Source organism: Scatophagus argus, chromosome 3 (assembly GCF_020382885.2).
Source record: "Scatophagus argus isolate fScaArg1 chromosome 3, fScaArg1.pri, whole genome shotgun sequence".
Taxonomy (NCBI): domain Eukaryota; kingdom Metazoa; phylum Chordata; class Actinopteri; family Scatophagidae; genus Scatophagus; species Scatophagus argus.
The window spans coordinates 174799-191415 of record NC_058495.1 but is presented as its reverse complement, the minus strand read 5'-3'; the positions used below and the strand labels follow the sequence as shown (position 1 = coordinate 191415).

General features: G+C 45.0%; 1 pseudogene; it reads left to right on the top strand.

Annotated features, from left to right (window-relative positions):
• Positions 1–413: 413 nt before the first annotated feature.
• Positions 414–15830, top strand: LOC124057114 (annotated as a pseudogene).
• The last annotated feature ends 787 nt before the right edge of the window (positions 15831–16617 follow it).

Below are 16617 nucleotides of genomic sequence, written 5' to 3'. Positions count from 1 at the left end.
TGCTCAGAATCCTGTCTCCTGTTGATGATTCTACTGGACTTCGAGGGAAGATTTTCCTGAACAATTGGACACAGCTAAAACAGCTAAAATTATTGTGGTGTGGCTTTGAGTCTCTGCTCTGAGCCTACATGACAAATTCAACGTGGCCTTTATAGACTTTCTGGGGAAAACCTGGCCTTATTAGCAGAGACGGCATTTATCCCACCTGGGGTGCTGCAGCTCTTATTTCTAACAATATAGCCAAGTTTATTAGACAACCAACCCCCTGACAACCCAGGGTCGAGGCCAGGAGGCAGAGTTGCTGTCTTATACGCTTTTCTGCTGCTTCTGCAGGACTGCCGCCCTCCATTAAAAGTAGAATAAATAAAAATATAAATGCACACAGTAATACTAAGTTTAACAATCCCATAGAAATAGTGTCAGTGCCTCGTCCTCCCATAGTCCAACTAGCACAAAATTTAAATCAAAACTGTTAATCAAAAAAACCTCATAAAAATACAAACTAGCAATTATTTAGAACTACAAAATAGGACAGTCTGATGTGGATTATTAAATATACGATCCCTCCACTCTAAATCCCTCCTAGTCAATGATCTAATAATTGATCATCAGTCCGATATATTTTGTCTCACTGAGTCTTGGTTATGGGATGAAAAGTATGTTAGTTTAAACGAATCAACTCCGTCTGGTTATATTAACTATTATGTTCCTCGAGGCACAGGCCTAGGAGGAGGAGCGGCAGCAATCTACCACTCCATTCTTAAGATTAACCCCAAACCTAAATCTATCTATAGTTGATTGATTGATATTTATTTGAACATAGATAAACAAAAAAGAAATGAAACAATCACACAATGAAATAACAATGCTTAACACTTATTTATGTTCAAAAGGAGTGGGAAGAAGCCAAAGCTTATTCAATCTCACCCCTTCTCCCTAGTTACTTCAATATACACTATAATAATTTAATAATTACTATAATTTATTTATTTATTTAGTTCATTTGAGAGTCTCACTCTCAGCCTGTCTCACCAAAACTGGAAGTCAGAAAAGCCAATTTTATTAGTTGTTGTGTATCGCCCACCTGCTGCTGCTTACTCAGAGTTCCTGTCTGAGTTTTCAGACTTATTATCTAGTTTAGTGCTCTGTACAGATAAAGTCAATATAGTGGGCGACTTAAACATGCATATGGATGTTGACTCTGACAGTCTTAAGACAGCCTTTAACTCATTCTAAGATTCAATAGGTTTCCTTCAGATAGTGAATGAACCAACACACTGTCATAATCACACCCTTGATCTGGTTCTCACCTATAGCCTAGAAACTAAGAACCTGTTAGTTGTCCCTCAAAACCTTCTCCTTTCAGACCATTCACTTCTAACTTTTGAGCTAACTCTAACACACCTTACAGCAAAGAACAAAAAGGCTTACTATAGCAGATGCCTCTCTGAGAATACTGTAGACAGATTTAGGGATACAATCCCATCACAGCTCCCTTCAGCACCATATACCAGTACAACAGAGCGTACTGATTTTAATATTAATATATTAATATATTTGTTCTCATGATGGCGCTGGAGGAGCAGCCGCAAGTTGTGGCAGCTCTGCCCCCTCTTCTCTTCTTCTTAGTTTTTTCTACAGTTTTTTGGCGTGTTTTACGTGTTTTGTTTAATGTGGTTGATTACTGTAGGAAATGTGCACACAGGGACACCACTTTCATTAGTTTTGTTTTTTGCTTTTTGCTCTGTTTTGACCTTTTTGGCATTCCACTGGGGAACCCCTTCAGCTTCAGCCATGGCTCTATTGTTTACACCAGGGATCAGCTGTTAGCTCTATGCGGCCCTGCTCTTCTCTACGCGGACAAACCAGAGATTCCTGCGGAAATACGGAGGAGAAGGAGAGGCTGCAGAGCGGGACGAAAGATCCAGGAGAGGAAACGGAGGTACAGACCATATATACCCTCCGTTATTATGGGAAATGTCTGTTCCCTCTCCAATAAGACCGACGAGCTTACAGCACTGATCCGGCTGCAGAAGGAGTACAGGGAGTGCAGGCCTTATGTGTTTTACTGAGACCTGGCTGAATGGACTGATACCGGACTCTGTGGTTTCCCTGAATGGTTTTAAACTTGTGCGTGCTGACCGGAGAGTGGAGGACTGTGGTAAGCCGAAAGGCGGGGGGCTGACAAGTCTGCACTAAAGACATCGAGTTACTTGCTGTTGGCATTCGGCCTTATTACATCCCAAGGGAGTTTTCGCACGTTATTAAAGATTAAAAAAGATTAAAGTGACATATTTTGTCATTGGAGGGAACTCACTCCAACGAAATTTGTTCTCTGCATTTAACCCACCCAAGTGACGTGCACACACACACAGCAAACCCGGGGCAGTGGGTGACCGCGTGCAGCGCCCGGGGAGCAGTGGGGGTTAGGTACCTTGCTCAAGGGTACCTCAGCCATGGACACCGGGACGGGGAATCGAACCAGCGATCCACCGGTTACGGGTCTGACACCCTAACCGCTGATCCACGACTGCCCCACTGTGTTTAATGTGTACATCCCTCCCTCAGCCGATGCAGCAGCCGCCTGTGAGTTGCTCCACAGTGCAGTGACCAGGATGCAGACACAGCACCCACAGTCCCTCGTGCTTATCAGTGGAGACTTCAATAGAGCCTCTCTATCTTCCACTCTCCCCACATTCACACAGTATGTGAAGTGCCACACCAGGGGCAACAAGACGCTGGACCTTTTGTATGCTAATGTCAAAGACGCATACACCTCCGCCCCGCTTGGACGCTCTGATCACTGTCTCGTTCATCTGCTCCCTGAATACACACCCAGGGTGAGAAGAGAGCCTGCACAGAAGAAGTCTGTGAAAGTGTGGACTGATGAGGCCAGTGAGAGACTGAGAGACTGTTTCCAAACCACAGACTGGGAGACACTTTACAGCTCTCCTACATCAACTTCTGTGTGGAGAACACCTTGCCAACCTGGAGAGTACGGTGTTTCTCCAACAACAAGCCCTGGGTGACCCCTGAGCTGAAAGCCCTACTGAACCAGAAGAAGAGGGCTTTCTTTTCTGGGGACAGAGTGGAGCAGAAAAGAGTTCAGTGTGAACTCAAGTACGCAATCAGGCGGGCAAAGAACAGCTACAAGAAGAAGCTGGAGGAGCGGCTGGAGCATAACAACACACGAGATGTGTGGAGGGGCCTGAAGACCATCTCAGGACATGGACAGAGTGGAGCCAGAGGGACAGCTGAAGGCAACCAGCGATGGGCAAGTGAATTAAACCTATTTTTCAACAGGTTTAATTCCAACCCCACCCCCTCTGCCACCCATCCTCTACCCTCTTCACACATCTCCAGGCCAGCAGACACTACCACCATCACCACACCATCACTGTCCTCTACTTCACCTCCCATCACCCCCCTGTCTTCACACCACTTCACACCAGCCCCCCCTTCCACCATCAGCCCAACCATCCCCTATTGTCCACCCCTTTCCCCTCCCCACCCCCCTCTCTCACCCCTCTCCTTAACATCGGACCAGGTGAGGAGAGAACTGAGGCGGCTGAAGTGCAGGAAAGCTGCAGGACCAGACGGGATCAGCCCCAGACTGCTTAGGGACTGCTGACCAGCTCTGTGAGGTGGTCTCGCACATCTTCAACCTGAGCCTTAGTCTGGAGAGGTTCCCCGTCCTGTGGAAGACCTCCTGTGTGGTTCCAGTTCCTAAGACTGCACACCCCAAGGAGCCAAACCACTACAGGCCTGTCGCCTTGACCTCTCACCTGATGAAGACCATGGAGAGGCTCATCCTCAGTCACCTTCGCTCTGTGGCGAGTACAGCGATGGACACGCTGCAGTTTGCCTACAGGCCAAACATTGGGGTGGATGATGCTGTCATCTACCTGCTGCACCGGGTGCTGACTCACCTGGAGAGTGCTGGGAGTGCTGTGAGAATCATGTTTTTTGATTTCTCTAGCGCATTCAACACAATTCAGTCGGTGCTGCTGAGAGAGAAGCTGGAGAGAGCAGGTGTGGACGGACATTTGGCTGCTTGGATCATCGACTACCTCATCAACAGGCCACAGTATGTGAGACTGCGTAACTGTGTGTCTGAGGTGGTGGTCTGCAGCACGGAGGCCCCCCAGGGAACAGTACTCTCACCTTTCCTCTTCACCCTCTACACCTCGGACTTCACCTACAACACCAGCAGATGTCACCTCCAGAAGTTCTCTGACGACTCAGCCATTGTTGGCTGTGTGTCTGAGGGGAATGAGACGGAGTACAGGTCAGTCATCGTGGACTTTGTGGACTGGTGTGAGCGCAACCACCTGTGCTTAAACACCAGTAAAACAAAGGAGATGGTGATTGACTTTCGGAGAAGGTCATTACCACATACACCAGTGAACATCCAGGGCTTGGACATTGAGATTGTGGACAGTTTCAAGTACCTGGGTGTCCACCTCAACCATAAACTGGACTGGTCACATAACACCGATGCCCTGTACAAGAAGGGCCAAAGTCGCCTCCACCTTCTGAGGAGACTGAGGTCCTTTCGAGTGTGCAGGCCCCTTCTAAGGACTTTTTATGACTCTGTGGTAGCCTCTGCTATTCAGTATGCTGTGGTCTGTTGGGGACCGGGCAGCACGGACCGGGACAGGAAGAGACTAAATAAGCTGGTCAGGAGGGCCAGCTCTGTCCTGGGCTGCCCACTGGACTCCATGGAACAAGTGGGTGAGAGGAGGATGTTAGCCAAGCTGACATCCATCATGGACAACACCTCTCACCCTCTGCATCAGACAGTGGAGGCTCTGAGCAGCTCCTTCAGCGGCAGACTGCTACACCCTCAGTGTAGGAAGGAGCGCTATCGCAGGTCTTTCATTCCCACTGCTGTTAGACTGTATAATTCTATGGTCTAGTCCTCTTTCTTCCCTTACGAGGACTTGTATATAGCTTTATAGTGTACTATTTTTACTTACCTTGTAAATTGTTAATTTATTTTACCTCTACACTCTTTTGTAACTGTTTTTGCACACTCTTTGCTTTTTGCACTCCTCTTCTGTCCTTGTGAGCTGCCACAACAGGTGAATTTCCCCACTGCGGGATCAATAAAGTTCATCTTATCTTATTACTCCTGCAGAAATTGATTGCCTTGTCATCAACACTGCAGCCGCATTACACAGAGTTTTAGATGTGGTTGCCCCACTGAGAAAGAAGGTTAAAAATCATAGAAGACTAGCTCCTTGGTATAATTCAAATATACGAACACTGAAGCAAACATCAAGACGAATGGAGAGGAAGTGGTACTCCTCCAAATCAATTGAATCCCAGAGGGCCTGGAAAGATAGTCTACTGACATATAAAAAGGCCCTTTGTACAGAACAGCCTATTATTCATCATTAATAGAGCAAAACAAGAACAATCCATGTTTTCTCTTTAACACTGTAGCCAGGCTGACACAGCTCTGTTGAGCCTTGTATTCCTGCAGCTCTTAGTAGTGAAGACTTCATGAGTTTCTTCATCAATAAAATCACTAACATCAGAGAAAAAAATTAATAAAGATCTCCCCAGAATAGCCAACATACTGCCAGAAACCTCTTTTAGTCCTACTCCATCTCTGGACAGCTTCCTGCCTATAGACCTCCCTGAGCTGACCTCCAGCATTAATAAATCTAACCCAACGACATGTCTCTTAGACCCCATCCCAACTAAGCTCCTCAAGGACGTCTTTCCCTTGTTGGCATTTCCTTCTTAGATCAGATCAACTTGTCTTTAACAACAGGTTATGTACCACAGGCATTTAAGACTGCTGTTATCAGACCTTTGCTAAAACACTTGAAAGGGTGGTTGCTAATCAGTTAACTGATCACCTACACAGGGACAGTCTGTTTGAAGTGTTTCAGTCTGGTTTCAGAGCCCATCACAGCACAGAAACAGCACTGGTTAAAGTTACAAATGACCTCCTCATGGCATCATACCGTGGGCTTGTCTCCATAGTCAGATCTCAGTGCTGCTTTTGACACTGCATTCACAGCATTTTATTACACAGATTAGAACATGAGATTAGGATCACAGGGACAGCACTAGGCTGGTTTAAATCATATTTATCAGATAGATTTCACTTTGTTCACGTTAATGATGTTTCCTTTAATTTTTAACATTTAAGGGTTGACCACGGTGTTCCACAGGGTTCAGTGCTTGGGCCAATCCTGTTCACCTTATACATGCTCCCTCTGGGAAATATTATTCAGAAACATGGCATAAACTTTCATTGTTATGCTGATGACACTCAGCTGTATTTATCCTTAAAGCCTGAAGAAACAAAGCTGTTAACCATGCTCCAGGCATGTTTTAAGGACATAAAGGACTGGATGACCTCCAATTTCTTATTATTAAACTCAGACAAAACTGAGATCATTGTTCTAGGCCCCAAACATCTTAGAACTAGAATAGCTGATAATATTCTCTCTCTGGATGGCATTACTTTGGCCCCCAGTACGACTGCGAGGAACCACAGCGTTATCTTCGATCAGGACGTGTCATTTATCCATCACATTAAACAGATTTCTAAGACCATCTTCTTTCACCTCCGTAATATTGCTAAGATTATGAGCGTCGTCTCTGAGTGATGCTGAAAAACTTGTCCATGCTTTTGTTACTTCTAGGCTGGACTACTGCAACTCACTATTATCAGGATGTCCAAATTATTCTATTAATAGCCTGCAGCTGATTCAGAATGCAGTAGCTAGAGTTTTAACATGAATCAGTAAAATGGATCATATCTCCCCCATCTTAGCTTCTCTTCACTGGCTTCCAGTAAAATGCAGAATTGGTTTTAAAATTCTCCTACTTACATATATGGCCCTAAATGGACTAGCCCCATCATACCTGCAGGATCTAATAGTTCCATATATTCCCAACAGAACACTCAGATCACAGAGTGCAGGTTTACTTGCAGTTCCCAGAATTCATAAAAGTAGAACGGGAGGACGAGCCTTTAGCTGTCAGGTATCCTTACTGTGGAACCAGTTGCCAATCTGGGTTCGAGAGGCAGATACCACCTTCACTTTTAAGACTAAACTTAAAACCTTTCTGTTTAGTAAAGCATATAGTTAGCACCAAATAAAGTGTGTAGGGCTGGGAAGCATACTTACACTCACCTCATGATATATAGCCACAGGTAGAATAGGTCTGACTAACTGTTAATCTTTAAATCTCTATCATAGCTATGCTGCTATAGGCCTATGCTGCCGGGGGACACAAACATGATCCACCAAGCAGTTTCCCCTCCTCCTTTTTCTCTTCTATCCTCTCCCCTCGTCAGATTAACATACAATTCATTATTTTATGTCACTAACTGTGTGTCCAGTTCTCCTCGTAGTTTTGTGTCTCTCCCTCCCTTTCTCTCTCTCTCTCTCTCTCTGTATCTTTCTCCAGGTATCTCTCCATCCAGATCTTCATGTTAAACTGCATCCGGCTCTATGACCAACCCAATGTCTACTGTTGACATCTGCCTGTCATTCTTCGGTGCACCAACTATCAGCGGGGTAGTTCTCCCGTGCAGGCCGAAATTGAACTGCATCGAATTGATAGGATAGTGGTTTTCAACACCATATGAAAAATACATGAATGATACAGCATTTCATTATAATTTCATTGTTATAATTTCAGTCTTGTGAAATGTTAAAATCATATTGAGGTGGTATCAAAAGTGAAACAGAACAGATGAATCACATGAAAATGTAAAAATTTTTGTGAGTTGAGATTTTGTTTTACTTGGCTTTTTAGTAATGTTGTTCTCATGTTGTTAACTGCTTTCCTGCCTGTACAACATCCATTGCAGGTCTGCCCATCCTGGGTGAGGGATCCCTCCTCTGTTGCTCACCCTGAGGTTTCTTCCATTTTTCCTGTTAAAGGTTTTTCTGGGAGTTTTTCCTTGGTCAATGTGAGGGTCAAAGGGCAGAGGATGTTGCTAATGTTATGTTAAGCCCTTTGAGACAAACTTCTTGTAAAAATGGGCTATACAAATAAAGTTGTCTTGTCTTGTCTTTTCACCAATACCTATTTTTGCATATTTTCATGTTAAGCATGATTGTATTGGGGTTTGTGAAGACGTGTTCTTTATTTTTGGCATGCTTATGAGAAAGCAGCTAGCTGCATAGCCAGGTCGGTCTGCTTTTATTCCGCTTAGCCCCACCAATCCTCAGGCACATTTCATATATTCTAGGTGAGTGAATATCAAACAACGGCAGGAAACGGCAGATAGAACGTGTTAATGTTGTAGCCTGTGTGTTTTCAACTTGTTTACGCCAGTCAAACAGTTTAATTCCTTGATTAGCAAAATTGCTAAAGCTAGCTTACATTTAGCGACGTAACCCATTTAGCGTAGGAACAGACTAGTGCGCCGCACGGCATTATACGGGCAAACGACGAGGGCCCGCTGCCTTCGTTCACCCATACGTTCATTTTCATCCTTGCTATACTCTGACTTTGCTATCCCATTCATACTTTGAGGAACTGCATGTTTGAAGTGGAATTGCTGTGTACTATAAGATAATAAGAGTTGTCTTTTATTTGACCAATACGTTGTTTTTAGTGTTTATGAACTTTAAATAACCGCTGTTAGCCTGAACTTGCATAAACTCTATGCTAACATGCATCTAGTTAAGCCAACAACATGACTCTTAGACCTCATCCCTACCAACCTTCTCAAAGAAGCTTTACCCTTACCTAGCACCTGTCTATTAGACATGATCAATCTGTCCCTGATAACAGACTATGTACCCCAGTCCTTTAAACTAGCTGTAGTCAAACCTCTCCTTAAAAAACACACACTTGATCCAGAGGTTTTAAGCAACTATAGACCAATATCTAACCTTCCATTTCTTTCCAAGATCCTTGAAAGAACAGTCGCCAATCAGTTATATGACTTTCTTCAAAATAATAACTTATTTGAAACTTTTCAATCTGGCTTTAGAGCTCATCATAGCACAGAAACAGCATTGGTCAAAGTCACAAATGACCTCCTCCTGGCATCAGACAAGGGATTTATCTCTGTCCTTGTACTGTTAGACCTTAGTGCTGCATTTGACACCATTGACCACTCTATATTACTGCACAGATTGGAACATCTAATTGGCATCAAAGGAACTGCATTAAGCTGGTTTCAGTCTTATTTATCAGATCGATTTCAATTTGTTCATGTTAATGATACATCGTCCACACTCACAAAGGTTAGTCATGGAGTTCCCCAAGGTTCTGTCCTTGGGCCAATATTATTCAGCCTGTATATGCTCCCCATTGGTGATATTATTAGGAAACACTCCATACATTTTCATTGTTATGCGGATGACACACAACTGTACTTCTCAATGAAACCAGATGAAACAAATCAGCTAGTCAAGCTTCAGGCATGTCTTAAAGACATAAAAACCTGGATGACCAGCAACTTCCTACTTCTAAATTCAGACAAAACTGAAGTTATTGTTCTGGGCCCCGAACACCTTAGAAACAAATTATGCAGTGCTATTGCATTGATAGATGGCTTAGCCGTGGCCTCAATCTCCACTGTAAGAAATTTAGGAGTTATCTTTGACCAGGACATGTCCTTTAATTCGCACATAGCAAATATTTCAAAGACTGCATTCTTTCACCTCTGCAATATCGCAAAGATTAGGCACATCCTGAGTCAGAAAGATGCAGAAAAATTAGTCCATGCATTCATTACCTCTAGACTGGATTACTGTAACTCCCTTCTATCAGGCTGCCCCAATAAATCCATAAAGACTCTCCAGCTAATCCAGAACGCTGCAGCACGACTACTGACAAGAACCAGCATGAGAGACCATATTTCTCCTGTTCTGGCTTCTCTACATTGGCTACCTGTAAAATTCAGGATAGATTTTAAAATTCTCCTCCTCACTTATAAAGCCCTGAACGGTCAGGCACCATCGTATCTTAAAGAGTTAATAGTACCCTATTATCCCACCAGAACTTTGCGTTCCCAAAATGCAGGGCTACTTGTGGTTCCTAGAGTCCTCAAAAGTAGATTGGGAACCAGAGCCTTTAGATATCAAGCTCCTCTACTATGGAACCATCTTCTGGTTTCGGTCCGGGAGGCGGACACCCTCTCTGTATTTAAGAGTAGATTAAAAACTTTCCTGTTTGATAAAGCTTATAGTTAGGGCTGGCCTAGGCCGGGCCCTAGTTATGCTGCTATAGGCTTAGACTGCCGGGGGCCCTCCCATGACGCACTGAGCTCTTTCTTCCTCTCCCTCTCCTTCTGCACACATCTATGTCCCATTAATGCATATTACTAACTCAACTTCTTCCCTGGAGTCCTTGTGCTTTCTTGTCCCGCAGATTCCTAGCGATCATGACTGGACCTCCTGCTGCGGTCCTGCTGTCGTCCTGCTCAAAACCTACTGCAATTACTACTGTTTAGTCATAATCTGATTTAAATCTATTACGACTCTGTACAGCTACTACCATTATTGTTACTACCATTGTTATCAAAGTCACCATAATACCTTCTGTATACTTCAATGTCATTATCATTATCTACATTCCGATACTTCTGGCATTATTACTGCTGCTATGCATCTCTGCTTGTGTGCTCCTTCCCTCTGCCTCTCTCCCTTGCTCTCTCTCTCTCTCTCTCCTTCTCTCTCAACCCAACCGGTCAAGGCAGATGGCCGCCCATCTTGAGCCGGGGTCTGCTCCGAGGTTTCTGCCTTCTAAAAGGCAGTTTTTCCTCGCCACTGTCGCCAAGTGCTTGCTCAAGGGGGAATGTTGGGCTCTCTCTATTTTACAATTTAATTAAAGAGTTTGGTCTAGACCTGCTCAAATTGGAAAGTGTCATGAGATAACTTTTGTTGTGAATTGGCACTATACTGTATAAATAAACTGAATTGAATTGAACTGAATTGTCGTCCTGCTCAAAACCTACTGCAATTACTACTGTTTAGTCATAATCTGATTTAAATCTATTACAACTCTGTACAGCTACTACCATTATTGTTACTACCATTGTTATCAAAGTCACCATAATACCTTCTGTATACTTCATTGTCATTATCATTATCTACATTCCGATACTTCTGGCATTATTACTGCTGCTATGCATCTCTGCTTGTGTGCTCCTTCTCTCACACCCCACCCCCTCTGCCTCTCTCCCTTGCTCTTGCTCTCGCTCTCTCTCCCTCTCTTTCTCTCTCTCTCTCTCCCTCTCTCTCAACCCAACCGGTCAAGGCAAATGGCCGCCCATCTTGAGCTGGGGTCTGCTCCGAGGTTTCTGCCTTCTAAAAGGCAGTTTTTCCTCGCCACTGTCGCCAAGTGCTTGCTCAAGGGGGAATGTTGGGCTCTCTCTATTTTACAATTTAAGAGTTTGGTCTAGACCTGCTCAAATTGGAAAGTGTCATGAGATAACTTTTGTTGTGAATTGGCGCTATATAAATAAACTGAATTGAATTGAAAAATTTGTGAAAGGCATGGCAAAGAATAATATAAAACCAGCAACTAAAAAAATTACTCTATTAACATCTTTATAAATGTCATCATGTTGCAATTGTTCAGGTCCAGAAGGACTGCTCTGTGATTTGTGCTCCCTCCTCGGTAAGGGCACCGTACTGTTGGGATCTCTGGCCATGCGCTCTGGAGAACAATAGAGCGGCCTACATGTAACCCATAAAGCCTGAGTTAGAGTGACTAACTGTTAGAGACCCCACTCATGACGTGCACCTAGTCATAAATTCCTGAGTTTAAACTCAGAACCAGCACGAACATTGGCTGCGTGCCAGCCATCTCCACGGGGGTCCGAGGTGGCGTCACTCAGGTAATAAAAGGTCACTGCGACCATCAGCCTTTGCTTTATCCCGTGCGTGCTGTGACAGTGAGAGCTGCTCCAGGCTCTCCAGGTGTCCAAACCGCCCAAAGGGAGCAACAGTCAGACGTTTGATTATCATCATCTTAGATCCCGGGTCACAGTTCTGCAACTCGCAGGCAGAGAAACAGACTGTTGTATTTTTCTGTAACTTTTCCTTTTCTCCTTTTACCGACGTGGATCGCTGGTCAATCAGCTGATCGCACGTTAACGAGCCGCGCGCCAACTTTGTTAAGGACGAAACAAAGTTTGTTAACTTCTTCAGCGGTGATTTACTCCGCTGCCGCCGAGAGATCAATACTCCGCATCATCTGAGATAACGGACTGCCAGCATCCGGCCGAGGACGACGCTGCGAACGTTTAAGCGGATCATTATTTCAAACTCCGAAAGATCGGAGCAACGCAAAGTAAGATGCTTATGTCTGGGCAGAGACAGTGTAAAGTAGGGTTGTTTACACATGATTTCCTGTAACTTTTAAGTGCTGCATTTATTGATTTTGTTTCCAATCGGTCATTTCCGCTGTTTCAGCGAGACCGCGCGTCACCGGTTAAAGGACCAATAGCTGAGCAGATAAGCTCCGGTTTACTGACTCCGCTATTGTGTGGTGACACGCGAGACTCCAAAGAATTTGAGTGGATTCTTTTATTGGGTTGTGTTTCTTGTATTTTCATTTCTATCTTTCCTCACACTCTTCTTCTCTCAACAGTGAGGCGAAGGTCCGAGCGCGTGATCATGAACCGTAACCAAGGGGTACGTGGCGCTCAAAGGCTTCCGCCCATTGTTCTCTTCTATGACAACATAAGCAATAGCACGTAGGTTATCACCAACTTGGCCCCAAATAATACAGCCCGCGTATTTTTCTGTAGTCATTTTGTGTTTTGCTGAGTCATCACTTTCGTGTTGACTAGCTGTTTGTGTGCTGAATCATCCTCTATGTGGTTGTTCATCTCGTGTGCTGATTCCCCCTCATGTAGTTCTCCACCATTTTGGTTGTAGTTTCCCCACTCGCCATTCTGGTTGTAGTTCCTCCACTCATGTGGCCATCCGCCATCTGAATTGTAGTCAGCCACTAGCTTGTTGTTAGCTGCTATCTTGTTAGCCGCTATTTTGCTAACCGCCATCTTGTTTGTTTTTAGCCGCTAGCTTGTTAGCCGCTATCTGGCTAGCTTGTTAGCCTCCATACTGTCTGTTGTCATCTCTCTCCCTCTCTCTCTCTCACACACACCCACACACACACACACACACACACACACACACACACTCCTGTATGCACACCTATGTATAAATATACTCTAGCAGCTGTACCTGTGCTATCCCTAGTTAATAGTTAATGTGTGTTGATAAAACTTGGATTATAATAGTGCTTATTACAAAGTGATACTTATCTATGGATGGTTGTTGCTGGTTAATAAATCCTGTTATAGTTTAACCTGTCATTGTCTGTGTTTATTGTGTATGTACTTGTAATAACAGCTGAATTCATGACAGTCAGTGCTCGGAATCATCCTTCACAATTTTAAGAGACTGTTTTCCTATTAATTAATTTGGCTATTGGTCCCTGGTGACAGGGTGGTGCCCCAATATTTACGTGTATATCAAGCTCCTCTGCTATGGAACCATCTTCCGGTTTCGGTCCGGGAGGCGGACACCCTCTCTATATTTAAGAGTAGACTAAAAACTTTCCTCTTTGATAAAGCTTATAGTTAGGGCTGGCCTAGGCCGGCCCCTAGTTATGCTGCTATAGGCTTAGACTGCCGGGGGCCCTCCCATGACGCACTGAGCTCTTTCTTCCTCTCCCTCTCCTTCTGCACACATTCATGTCCCATTAATGCATATTACTAACTCAACTTCTTCCCTGGAGTCCCTGTGCTTTCTTGTCCCGCAGATTCCTAGCGATCATGACTGGACCTCCTGCTGCGGTCCTGCTGTCGTCCTGCTCAAAACCTACTGCAATTACTACTGTTTAGTCATAATCTGATTTAAATCTGTTAAGACTCAGTACAGCTACTACCATTATTGTCACTACCATTGTTATCAAAATCACCATAATACCTTCTGTATACTTCATTGTCATTATCATTATCTACATTTCGATACTTCTGGTATTATTACTGCTGCTATGCATCTCTGCTTGTGTGCTCCTTCTCTCACACCCCACCCCCTCTGCCTCTCTCCCTTGCTCTCTTTGTCGCTCTCCTGCTCTCTCTCTCTCTCTCTCTCTCTCTCTCCCTCTCAACCCAACCGGTCAAGGCAGATGGCCGCCCATCTTGAGCCGGGGTCTGCTCCGAGGTTTCTGCCTTCTAAAAGGCAGTTTTTCCTCGCCACTGTCGCCAAGTGCTTGCTCAAGGGGGAATGTTGGGCTCTCTCTATTTTACAATTTAATTAAAGAGTTTGGTCTAGACCTGCTCTAATTGGAAAGTGTCATGAGATAACTTTTGTTGTGAATTGGCGCTATATAAATAAACTGAATTGAATTGAATTGAATTATAAAACATACACTGATTTTTGCTTTAGTGATTATTCCCCATAATCATGGACTCTTTTGCCAATAACCAAATTGCTCCTACAAGTGCACAACAGTACTCATACAAGGTATGATCACAGCTCAGAACTTAATTACTGTGAATTGAGTTGTCAGCATTTTTGTTTTAGAATCATTTATTAATAGACAGCTTATTTTTAAATCTATAGTTCTCCTAAGACCATGTAATAAACCTCATTAGTTGATTTAATTTTCTCATTTCAATTTCTAACTTTATCAGCTGTTAACAATTAGATTTTTCTGAAGGAAACTGTTTCACGAGTTAAATTCTTTGACTGATATCATATGTTGTTTTTGTTCATTTTCTTTCTTTTTTCAGATTTTTTTTTCAGACATTTAAATCGCATAAAAACAGAAAGCACGTTGTCATGCCTGGTGTTTTTGTTATGCTTTGTTTTTTGATTTTGGAGTCCATGTGCCATGTTTCATGTTTGTCTTCTCATGTGTTTCATGTTTTAAGTTCAGGCCGTTTCTAGTTCAGGCCGCCAGCCGCCGCAGAGGTCAATGTTCCTGTCCCGACTCCGAGGGTTCGGCCATCTGCCGTCTCGGGTCTTCAAGCTTCAGCTGATAGGTCGCAGCTCATCGTTCCAGGGCTGGGCCTACCAGCTGCCCAAGCTATGTCAGGGTTCCATGTTTCAGCTGAGGGACCACAGCTCACTGTTCCAGGGCTGGGTCCGCCAGTACTGTAAGCTACGCCAGGTTTCCACGCCTCAGCTGATGGACTACAGTTCACCGTTCCTGGGCTGGGCTTGCCAGCACCCCAAACCACGCCAGGTCTTCACATCGCAGTGGACGGGCCACAGCTCGCTGTCTCCGGGCCGGGGTGCCTGTGCTTCATGCCACAGCAGAGGGGCCGCAGCTCACTGTTCCAGGGCTGGGTCCGCCAGTACTGTAAGCTACGCCAGGTTTCCACGCCTCAGCTGATGGACTACAGTTCACCGTTCCTGGGCTGGGCTTGCCAGCACCCCAAACCACGCCAGGTCTTCACATCGCAGTGGACGGGCCACAGCTCGCTGTCTCCGGGCTGGGTGCGCCTGTGCTTCATGCCACAGCAGAGGGGCCGCAGCTCACCACCTCCAGCCTGGGTTCACCTGCGTTCCATACCTCAGCAGACCTTCTCACCTCTCGTGCACTCCACATCGCGGCAGAGGGGCCGCAGCTCTCCATCTCCGGGCTGGGTCTGCCTGCTCATCACGCCGCAGCGGATGGGCCACAGCTCACCGTCTCTGGGCTGGGTCCACTTGCTCATCACGCTGCAGCGGAGGGGCCACAGCTCACCGTCTCCGGGCTGGGTCCGCCTGCCTCTCACCACGTCTCGTCAGGTCGCCACGTCTCGTCAAGCCGCCACGGAGGCGGCTCATGGATCGGACATTGGTCCAGGCCCTGCACTCGGGCCGACCGCCTGAGGCCTCATGTGTGGTCCAGGCCCAGCATTTGAGCAGACTGCCTGAGGCATCTTGCCCTGCCTGGGTGATGAACTGGGGCTGTCCGCCCGAGGTTTCGGGCCAGGCCTATGCCCTGCACCCGGGCTGAAACTATGACTTGTGTTTCCTTGGTTTGTTCCTCTTCGATTTACCCTCCTTTCTGGTCCCCCTCCACCCGCCCAGACTGGTCTTGAACTGGATTTTTTTTTTTGTTTTAGGAACATCTGGGATCTGTTCCTAAAGGGGGGACGGGGGGGTATGTCACGTCCTGGTTCTGTTTTTTGATTTTGGAGTCCATGTGCCATGTTTCATGTTTGTCTCTCATGTGTTTTCATGTTATGTTCAGGTTTCGGTCACGTCCTGGTTTTCTGTCCTTTTTTTTGTTTGTTTGAATCCATGTGTCACATTTCTTGTATTCATGTGTTATGTTTGAGTCCATGTGCCATGTTTCATGTTTGTCTTCTCATGTAGATTAGGAGCGTCCTCTCTCAGAGTGATGCTGAAAAACTTGTCCATGCTTTCGTTACTTCTAGGCTGGACTACTGCAACTCACTATTGTCAGGATGTCCAAATTACTCTATTAATAACCTGCAGCTGATCCAGAATGCAGTAGCTAGAGTTTTAACAGGAATCAGTAAAAGGGATCATATCTCCTCCATCTTAGCTTCTCTTCACTGGCTTCCAGTAAAATTCAGAATAGACTTTAAAATTCTCCTACTTACATAAAAGGCCCTAAATGGACTAGCCCCATCATACCTGCAGGATCTAA